Source organism: Pipistrellus kuhlii, unplaced genomic scaffold (assembly GCF_014108245.1).
Source record: "Pipistrellus kuhlii isolate mPipKuh1 unplaced genomic scaffold, mPipKuh1.p scaffold_m20_p_4, whole genome shotgun sequence".
NCBI classification, from domain to species: domain Eukaryota; kingdom Metazoa; phylum Chordata; class Mammalia; order Chiroptera; family Vespertilionidae; genus Pipistrellus; species Pipistrellus kuhlii.
Window position 1 is genome coordinate 12,146,060 of NW_023425540.1, and position 9,569 is coordinate 12,155,628.

At 35.6% G+C, this 9,569-nt stretch overlaps 1 non-coding gene across 1 annotated transcript; it reads left to right on the forward strand.

Moving 5' to 3' along the window:
* The first annotated feature begins 9,185 nt into the window (after window positions 1-9,185).
* On the forward strand, window positions 9,186-9,288 carry LOC118704078. The gene has a single exon (XR_004983291.1). It is a non-coding gene; the product is annotated as a U6 spliceosomal RNA (small nuclear RNA).
* The last annotated feature ends 281 nt before the right edge of the window (window positions 9,289-9,569 follow it).

Below are 9,569 nucleotides of genomic sequence, written 5' to 3' on the forward strand. Positions count from 1 at the left end.
TTTTTTTTCTTTCTTGCTACATTTTTTCTATATTTCTCCCTAGCTAATCAAAAGGCAAAGGGAAAACAGTGGCATTGTTTTAAAATAGTGCCAATATTTTGACATATTGGCAAAAGCATTAATTATTTTTATTTTAAAAACTTGTCAATTGGCACATATAATTATTGTCATAAAATATACCCATGTAAAACAAAATATATGTATTACATATAAACTACAATGATTTTTCAACTCTTTAGAGCTTGCATAATTAAAATATTAATTAGCAATGAGAATGTACTAAAACTATATACACCAAGATAGATGCATAATTAAACTACTAATTAGCAATGAGAATGTACTACACTATATACACCAAGATAGATAAATATTTAAACTTAATATTGAACAAAAGAAGCTAAGCACAAAAATGAATCTATCATATGCCATTTATGAGAAGGTAAAAAACATGCAAAAGGTACTTAGGGTCTAGAAGTTAGGATAATTGTTGCCTTGTTGGTAGGAATAATGCCCAGAAGTATGAGTGTGTGTCTGGTATGATAACTTTTCATTTCTTGATCTGGGTACTGGTTTCATGGGTGTGTTTACTTTGGGAAAGTTGGTTGAGCCATATTCAAATGATACACACACAGATGCCCTAAGGGACATCAATACTTGCTTTGTATAAAATGCAACTGACAATAACCTACCTATGGCTGTAATTTTATTAAAATTATGGCATAAATTATGCTCATAGAATGTCTCATGAATTTCTTTGGATTACTGGGGAAAAGGAAAACAATTATTTTTATGTCTTTTTCTTCCTACCTATCAAAAGCAATAACAAAAAGAAAAGTAAAAGTAAAAAACAGATAAGATTTTTTTAAATGTTATGATTTTATACAGAAACAAAATTAGTAAGCATAGCAGCCAACAGCATTTTCATTGCTTGAAATGCCTTTTAGTCTTAAAAAAAATGTGTCTTAGTGTTCAGGAAAATGAAAGATTCAAAGCAATGACCAACCCAGAATTTTTTTCTCAGGCAATTATTCTGTTACCACAGAGGAGTATTGTCTGGTTCTTGAAAGCTTATCTATTGCAACTTTAAGGTGAAGCATTGTAAACTTTTTATATTTAAATGAACATTATCTCAGCCCCCAGGCCCAAAATAAGTGTGGGCCATAAGTCAGCTTTCAGAGTGCTGACAGGAAATATAATGCCCCAGTTACTGCTATCTCTCTAAAGGTTTAAATAAAAATAGATTTCTCAGAAAGACTTTAATTATTAACACAAAATTTTATTATTTAGATTTTGGCCAATCACTACCAGGTTAGTATAATGATTTAGGCATTTAGAGAAGTACGATATTTCAGCAGGTTAGTTCTGCTAGTGAAACTTAAAGAGACTAATCATACTTATTGAGGGAAACAATAAGACAGTGGTAAAAATGGATGTACATAGCAAGGATCCTTCTTAATTTTTACCTACTAAGTGGATAGAATACATTCTTTAGGCGGTGTATTATTTAAATACTCTTTTGGGAGAAGATGACTGATACAGTATTTAATTAAACCATAAATTGTTCAGAAAAAAAGAAACACACTAAAAAACAGAACTCTGGTCTAGGGTTTTCAGTGGGTGATACGAATGCTATTCCCAACTGCTCACAGTGTGGCCTTTTAGAGCTCAGGTGATTTCCTGACCTCTGCTGCTCATCTGAGATTTTAGGAGTATGTACCGAATCCTCTGTAAGTTTCTCTCCAGTTCCTGTCTCCCAGCCCTTGGTAACCACCATTCCACTCTCTGTACGAGTTTGTCTTTTTTAGATTGAACATATATGTGATATTATTGTAGTCTTCAGCAAAAATACTCTATGATCCTGTGATTGAAGCCTTGAAATAAATTAAGTGCATTGTAAAATTTTCTACATTTTTACCTTTTTCTTTCATACATGGTTCTGAATTTTCCAATGTGTATCAATTTATGAAGCACAAATATCTAGTTTGAAGTTTTTAGACTTTAAAACCCTTTATCTTAAAAAGTTTGATAAAGTCCTTGATTTACTTCCTGGACTCTTTAGGACAAAGAAGAAAAGATGCATCATGATTCATTTTAAAAACACAAAGACTAATGCACAAAATTAATCAAATCAATACTGAAATCCCTGTAAAAAGTAAGGTAAATGTGATTTTTTTTTTTAGTCTGTGAGATAAAAAGTGTGATTCAAATGGAACTATGTTCTTTGTTATATGTATGGTGATATTTACCTACAATATATATTTTTTACAAACCTTTATTGATAGACAGTAGTTATTTAATAAAGAGATTATTAATCTTTATATAAATACTCCAGATAATGAAATAGCTTAATAAATCATGATACTGATAAAAATCAGTCATTCATCCAAGAGATTAAAAAGAAAAATGGAATGTAGTAGAACAAAATTAATGTTTCAGTTTCTTCGTCTTAGTGATGGCAAAGCCAGGCAATCAAATAAGAAGGACATATTTTAATCACTTTTTTGCTAGTCAAAATATATAACTTATAAGAATCCTGGATGCCAGACAGCAATATAGAAAAAGGAATTGATATAAATATTTATGTCCTTATGAATACATTATTTTTTTATGATACTATTCCTCTATGTGAATATAAAAACCTGAGAGAGTTGTCATTTCATAACTTTTTGGCAAAGTAATCTGACAAAAATGTTCCTATGAAAAAGGATAATTGTAATACAATGTTGAACCTAGTTTAGATGCTGGTTTGTACTGATTCATTAATCTGTTATTCTATGTAAAATATTTAAATATTTATAATTTTGATTTTAGCTGCATTTGTCTGCTCCCAATTCTAAGGTAAGGGGATATTTTTCTTCTTTTAAAATAAATATTGTTTTGTGTCAGTTAACTATTATTGAATAATTAACCACCCCCAAAACTTAGAGTCCCCAAACAGTAAAAAGTTATGATTTCATAAGTATTTATATTGCTGTGACAGTTTTATGATTGGGCTTACCTGTCATGCATCCGTGTTGGTTTTCTGGGATCTAGCTGGTCTGGAAGTCCTAGGCTGGGTCTACTTGACTGTGTCCAGCTCCACATGGTCTCTCAGGTTCAGGAGGTCAGCCCAGCTTGCTTCTCATGTGGGCGGGGCTTTATGAAAAACAGCAGAACCAGCATCTAAGGGCTAAGGTAGGTCACGGGGTCGGCCCAGATTCAAAGGGAAGAATTCCAGCCATGTTACCAATGGTGAGAGGACAGAGGAAGCATCACTTTTTTTGTATCCGAATACAAATTGTTCAGGAATTCAAAAGAAATTTCTTGAAAGATAATCACCATTGGTATTGGAGAAGACTTAAACCATTATTTTACTATTTTACTTATGTTTGAATCTTGCAGTTCCTAATTAGACAATGTCTTTTAAGCATTTTATATATATATATATATATATATATATATATATATATATATATATATATATATATAATTTATATCTTACTTATTTTTTTAGCAGCTGTAAATTAATACACTATATGGACACAAATGACACATCTAGTTTACATTCAGTGTGTCAATTTATCAGGGAGACATAAAGATACAAGAAAAAAAAAAATGTCATTGTTTTCTAAATGCTATGTAAAATCCACTACGAAAACCATGAATGAAGGGTCATTGAGGACTTTCAGTAGGAATTAGGGAATGTTTCCTATAGACCGGGAGGCTTGAAGAGATGGCCAGGACTTCGCCATCCAGAAGGGAGGTACAGATAGGGTGTGCCCAGTCCGGGGGGGGGGCGGAGGATGTTTTGCATGGGAACAGTAAATAAATCAGCAGAAATCAGCAGAGCTAGGAGAGGTTAGCGTTCCAAAGTGAGCAGGGTATAGATGGTGAAGGACCTTGTAGGCCCTCGTCAGGAGTATGGACTTCTGTTAAGAGAATTGGTAAATCCGTAAGTCATTCAAACTCCAACTATGGACTCACAAATTCCCATGGGCATCAAGAAATCTCGACATTTCATATTCCATCATGCCTCATGCTTTTTTCTTTTTTTTTTCTTTTTTCTTTTTTTCCGTCCTGCCAAAATATTTGCTAATCTGACTTTGGATTCTAAGAAAGTGATTGGGTCATTTTCCTTTCTTTTGTTATGTTTTGTTTTTCTCTTCTCCCCCTTTCCTTAGCTCCCTCCATCTCTCATCAGCAAATTTGTGTTTTGAGAGAAGTAGGAGAGTGCATTAGATAATATGGTCAAAGACAGATAACAAGAAGCCATGGCATCAGTTTTTCACTTTCCAATTCCAGATTCACGTAGCTAGGCTGTACATTTTTTTCTAGTTCTTCAATATTATAAAATCATCTATGTGTTTAAACAATGTATGTTTTCCTGCATGAGCTAATTTAGTCATAAGCCAACCCATACATATATTAGCATTTTTGTTTTAGAAGCTTCTGCATGAAGTCTACCAGTAGGAATACCATTTCTGAAATGTTCCCCCCAAAATATTTCCTTTTAAATTATTTTCTACATTATTAGGTAGCTAGGATTAGTGCTACTGGATATGACTTCCTTCAAGCCATTCTACTTCTCAGTTCTTAATGTGACCTTTGGCTACATGGGGACCTGCTCCACAGTCTCTGACATATTGATAAGGAGCACTGTCTAGCTGGTGAAACACCAAGCGTGACCAGGCCACGTTTTGAACACAAGCTTCCAGCTCAGCTTTCCATTCTGCAAACATGTGCTCTCTCTAAAGGTCAAAAATGGTACCACAGGGATTTTTGATTATATTATCCTGATTCCCTGGCAATGAATCACTTTCTTTCCAAAGCTACAGAAGCAGAGGCGCTAAAATAAATGTAGTCATTAGTCTTTACGATATTACCTTCTCTCTTTTTGCCTGTCTGGCAAAATGCCTGATATTGGCTGACATTGGAAAAGAGCTTTTCAATTCTGCCTCGGAAGAAAAGGGAGAAATAAAATAAAATAAAATAAAATAAAATAAAATAAAATAAAATAAAATAAAATAGACAAAATGCAATGGGCTTCTAAATACTTCTTTCTATTTTCTATTATTTGCCAATGACTGATTTTCTAGAGCACTGATCATGCCTTCTTAAAAGTTCAAATCAGTGTTCCTATACAATTTCATTTGTTATTCAACCCATTCATTCATTGGCTGAGAAAGATGGCATTGAAATAATTCTTCATTTCTTTAGGATAAATCATTTATTTGCTTTTAAGAAATATTTTATCCAGAGAGAACCAACTCCCAGCATCACAGTTCATCTCTATTTTTAAAATGCTTATCTTTAAGAAATCTAAATGTGGTAAAATTTTTGAGAGCATATGAGGGATTGTCACATAATTTAGTATTTAAAAAAATCACATTAGATGAAGTGTGTGATTTACTAGATTTATGCTTAGAAGTACAGTTTTGTTTTATTTTTGTGTTTTGTTATCATTTGAACTTGTAAATCTAATTTATTAATATAATTGCAAAATAACTTTATTATCAACAGATAGAAGAATAGTTACTTGTAATACTCATGTATTCCTGCATGAGCTAATTTAGTCATAAGCCAAACAGATTTTTATAAATGTTATTTGTTCATCCTCTCATGACTCAAATGAGTTATTTTCATGGATAGTACCTTTTCAGCATTAATATTAAGCTAAATGTTAATCTTGTATGATACCTAATAAAATAATACACTAATATAAAGCTATTTCATGTAAATATTTATGTTATATTCCAATTGTATACTTTATTTGACTATATTGTCATCATTAAGAAAATGATAAAGCAAAATTAATGTTTCTTTTGTCTTAGCCACTTGGACTATATTAGCATATTATCTAACCCAGAAAACAAATTTCTAACAGCCTTGAATGCTGAATGCCATAAATAACACAAGTTTTTGATGATTTGGATAACAGGAGAATCTGAAAAGCTGTTTTGAAATGTGCCATGATAAGTAGTAAGGACTGGTTTTTAATGAAACTGGCATTGTACAATCAAAATTTTCAACCACCATGCAATAACTTGAATTATAGGTAACAACTTCCTTTTACATTCTGGATGCCAGTAGCTCTTTAAATTGGTCTCCCCCTCTACAAGCATTATACCTGCAAGTAGAGATTTCTCTTATTTTTGCACTATTTTTTCCTCTTGTAGGATATTTGGAGGTCCCACCAAGAATTCACCCCCCTGCCTAACATGTGATGTGGATGTGATAGCACAGAGGCATGTGCTTTCCACTGGCTCCCTGAAATTAGTTTGCAGAAGTAAGCTCCACTGACCTTCGCTGCACTACTTGGCTTGATAAAGCAGTTTATCATGACCAACCCTTGAACAATACTGAGGTTAGGGCCACCTCACAGTCAAAAACCCCCGTGCAACATGGGACTCATGCAAACTTAATTATAGTCAGCCCTTAGTACTCACGTATTTGTGAAAACATTATTGTCAATCTGTGGCTGGGAGTCCACGGTTTAGAAACTGCAGCTGTGAAATTCAAAATACTGTTTTTGATCCGATGGGTTTGTTGAATCTAGCGATTCGAATCCCAAGGATACACAGGGCAGTTCTGCTTGCTGAAAACCAATCTGCATATAAGCAGACCTGCACGGTTCAAACCTGTGTTGTTCAAGGGCCAAGTGTAGCTTCCTTCCAAAAATCCGCCGCCATCCAGGAGAGCAAGGAGACGATGGAGAAAGAGTCCGACGGAGACCCCAGACTGGTAGGTGGCAGGTTTAATGGCAATGGAACTTAAGTAGGAGGCTTGTCTTGGGAGCAGTCCGAAGGGTAGATTTCTGCACCCGCCCGCCCGCCAAATCTTAAATTGTATGCACATTGTCTATTGTGAAGAACGCTGCAATGAATCTAGGGGTGCAAATATTTTCAATATAGTGTTTGGGGTTTCTTTGGTTATAGAAGAGGCCTCAGCAGGATTGCCTCACATATACTGCCAGGCGATCCCAGTAATACCTCGTTCTCTCATGGCTGCAGCTCTGAAAGTGGCTCCCTCTGTGGGAGCAGTGGGTAGAATGGCCTTCCCAGGACAAGGAGGAAGTGGGGCGCCCCCCTTTCCTAAGGGCTCAGCTCGGACGACCTCCTCTGGATGACCTCCAGGAAGCCCTCAAGCCTTCCTCCTGTTTCCTCCGCTTCTCCAGTGAAAGAAACCGCCTTTCCAGCAATGAGTCGCAATGCAAAATTGGGAAATTCCCTCTGAAAACTGTTGTTTCAGTGACTGTGCTACTCTTAAATTTCAAACCAAAGTATAATTTCCAACATTTTGGATTTTAAAAAATTGATTAAACTTCGATTATTCAGAACCAAAGTAATTAGTTACAAAGCAACGTGTTGCTTATTTTTCTTGTCTCTTTAAAAACATAGTAAATTATAAATAAGAGGGTAATGTGGTATATTAACTATAATATATATTGGATATTCCTATATAATAAAAAGCTAATATGCAAATTGACCAAACAGTGGAACGATTGGTCTCTATGATATGGACTGACCACCAGGGGGCAGATGCTCAATGCAGGTGCTGCCCCCTAGTGGTCAGTGTGCTCTCACAGGGGGTGCTCTGCTCAGCCAGAAGCCATGCTGGAAGCAGTGGTGGCGGGAGCCTCTCTGGCCTCTGCAGCAGTGCTAAGGACCCCTTGGGGGATGTCCCATTTACTGGCTGACCAGAGGGCGGGAAACCCAGATCCCAGGTGGCTGTGGTCGGCTGGAGGAGGGAATCCTGGGTCCAGGATGCAGGACCGAGGCAGAGGTGGTTAGGGGCAATCAAGTCAGCAGGGGAGCAGTTAGGGACAATCAGGCTTGCAGGCAGAAGCAGTTAGGGGCAATCAGGCAGGCAGGCAAGTGGTTAGGAGCCAGCAGTTTTGGATTGAAAGAGGGATGTCTGACTGCCAGTTATCCCCTGAGGGGTCCCAGATTGGAGAGGGTGCAGGCTGGGCTGAGGGACACCCTTCCCCTACTCCCTGCCCTATGCATGAATTTTGTGCATCAGGCTGCTAGTTTTAATATAAATGTTTCAGCTGTATTATATTTTATAATGGACATAAATGTATCCTCACCATAATGCAAACTCTAGCACAGTATTTGTTAGTGATTTGATTTTTAAGAAAATTTTGTTTCTATAAATAAAATACACTTGTAAGTGTTTAAAATCTTAACACATGCTTCATAAAAGTTTGGGAGGTTTGGGAAACGTAGAAAATGCCTTCACTGGTCTTAATATTGTATCTTCTCCTCAGGGTAACATGAACTGACTCCATAGTTGGTTGTGTTTCATTCGATAATAAGGACTTGTCGTTTCTCAATAGGTTGTCAATGTTATTCTCTTATTATTTCTTAAAAACTCCTGCTACAGGTTATAAATCAGAAATTAAATCTCATGGGAGAAATAACAAGAAAGACCAGTGTCTCAGAATGTTATTAGGAAAGGCTGTGACAGGTTGATGGTTGGGATAGAGGTAGGACCGTGGGCTCAGGCTCAGGATCAGATGACCTTGCCTCCGGAAGCAGAAGACATCTCATGTACTGAGATGACTGAGCCATGGCTTCCAGATTTCTACTGAAATAGATGGTTTCTTAAGATGAGCTGCTGACTAGATCAGGAGAACGAGAATTAGTTATGTAGGTCAAGATGAAGCTAAAGAGGAAACATTTAACTGCACTTATTTGCCTTGAAATATTGCTGATATTGTTTTTAATGTTCTATTTTCTGGTAGGACTGTGGGGAAAAAAAACTTTAAAAATTTTTAGCCTTCAGCTTCAAAGGATATACTTGGGAAAATGGGAATGACACAACTTTTTAAAGGTGACTTTTCTAATTGATCACTCAGAATTCATGCAGACTTACCTTAGGGAAATTGTATATGTAGTATAAACAAACAAAGAATTGCTAAAGGATATAATTCTTTTGAAAATATTAATTAGATTCATAATTCTTATCTAACAGCAGTTAACTATTCATCTAAGTGATTTTTTTGAGTCCTTTAATTTTATGGCAAAATACTTATTTGCATAGGGAAGCAACAATCAAATTTTCAACCATGGCCATGCCAGAGATGTAATATTCAAAATAAAATGCCATTTGATTAGATATGACATCCCACAATTAAGGGAATCAGGCTGGGTTTCATACATGGAAATTATGTCTGCAAGTTCCTCCTATTAAAAGGGTGTGTTGTGCTTGATTGGTAGCACATATACTAAAATTGGAACGATACAGAGATTAGCATGGTCCCTGCACAAGGATGACATACAAATTCGTGAAGCGTTCCATATTAAAAAAAAATAAAAATAAAAAGGTTCTGTTGCTACTCTGGATTTACAGAATTCAGCCTCGCAGGAAATAGAGAATGCTATTTCTTGGCAAGTACATCATTGAACTTGGAGATTCTGGTTTCCATCCTTGGAATGATGACAAGAAAAGGACCATGAAGTTATGTTTTGCAGGAAAACGTGCTGAGTAAATAACTCTAATGCTTTAAAAGTGTCTAGATTATTTTATAGTTCTAATTTTGTTAACTGTACCACAAGGGTAACATTTTACATTAATCATTATCATAG